Source organism: Borostomias antarcticus (assembly GCF_949987555.1).
Source record: "Borostomias antarcticus genome assembly, chromosome: 4".
Classification (NCBI taxonomy): Eukaryota; Metazoa; Chordata; class Actinopteri; order Stomiiformes; family Stomiidae; genus Borostomias; species Borostomias antarcticus.
This window is the reverse complement of record NC_140237.1, coordinates 34902424-34904126: the sequence shown is the minus strand read 5'-3', so window position 1 is coordinate 34904126 and position 1703 is coordinate 34902424.

Below are 1703 nucleotides of genomic sequence, written 5' to 3'. Positions count from 1 at the left end.
GATCTAGTCTAGTCTGGTCTGGTCTGGTCTGGTCTGGTCTGGTCTGATCTAGTCTAGTCTGGTCTGGTCTGGTCTGGTCTGGTCTGGTCTGGTCTGGTCTGGTCTGATCTAGTCTAGTCTGGTCTAGTCTGGTCTGGTCTGGTCTGGTCTGGTCGGGTCGGGTCTAGTCTAGTCTGGTCTGGTCTGGTCTGGTCTGGTCTGGTCTAGTCTGGTCTGGTCTGGTCTGGTCTGGTCTGGTCTAGTCTGGTCTGGTCTGGTCTGGTCTGGTCTAATCTGGTCTGGTCTGGTCTGGTCTGATCTAGTCTAGTCTGGTCTAGTCTGGTCTGGTCTGGTCTGGTCGGGTCTGGTCTGGTCTGGTCCGGTCCGGTCTAGTCTGGTCTGGTCTGGTCTGGTCTGGTCTGGTCTGGTCTGGTCTGGTCTGGTCCGGTCCGGTCTAGTCTGGTCCGGTCCGGTCTAGTCTGGTCTGGTCTGGTCTGGTCTGGTCTGGTCTGGTCTGGTCTGGTCTGGTCTGGTCCGGTCCGGTCTAGTCTGGTCTGGTCTGGTATGGTCTGGTCTGGTCTAGACTCCCTATCAGTGAGTTAAGTGAGAGGAAACACAAGGCAGAGAAAGAAAGAGAGAGAGAGGGAGAAAGAAAAAGAGAGACAGAGAGGGAGAGAGAGATGGAAAGGCAGGGAGAGAGAGAGAGAGAGAGAGAGAGAGAGTAGGAAAGACAGGGAGAAGGAGACAGATCACTGACTTCAGTCATTTGGCCGCCACTCATCCTTTTGCAATTAGTGCTGCACTGATATGAAGCCGTTGACACAACCATATAACCTCATCCAACCATCCAACCATATAACCTCATCCAAAGACACTCAGTGGTCATCCCATTCTCCACAGCAGACATTATGAGCGAAGGTGGCCAAAGACTATAGTGTAATCTCAGTCAAGATGACATACTCTCTCTGGTTGTGAGCGATGTAGGACTACAGGAAGTAGACGTGTGTATTTTACACTTGTGTGTTTATTGTGCCCAACAAACATGCTTACTGTAGCTCCAAATGTAAACATAATACACAAGAAACCTGTATTTATACCAAAATCAGGCGAAAATTATTCTCTGATTGATTGGTCAGGTTTTGTTCTAGTCTATGTAAAGAACCTGGTATTCATATATCATCTCTGTATCATTCTCTCATGGGAGATCAAAATGGCCCCAGTCAGGCCACAGTAACGTTGTGCTGTGGTCAGGGACAGTGAGAGCACAGGATTATCCTGTTGGGTGAGAGCAAGCCTGTCAACATGGGAGATTGGAAATCCTTCTGCGGCTACAGCATTCTTTGCACGTACAGTATAAACATTTATCTCCTCTCAACAGGTCCCAACTACTTTCTAGAAGAGTCTGTGTTCTTGTACCCGCTCCTTGTTCCTGAGATGCCGTGATTTTTGAGATCACATCAGTGGTGTGCGTCTTTGCATGACAAACGTCTGCTCTCTTCCAGGTCCAGTATGAGGCCTTGTGTAGAGACTCACCAGGAGAGCATTACCCCTGCTGTTGAGGCCTGATCACAACCAAACCTTCCAGAGGAGCAGCCATCTTTGTTCACTTACAGCTCTCTGGTTTCAACCTCCTCACCTGGAACAAAGGAACCATTACCGACGAGAGGACTGACCACGATTATGCCAATCTAGCCAACGGGAAGTTGACCATAAAACGGCGACGG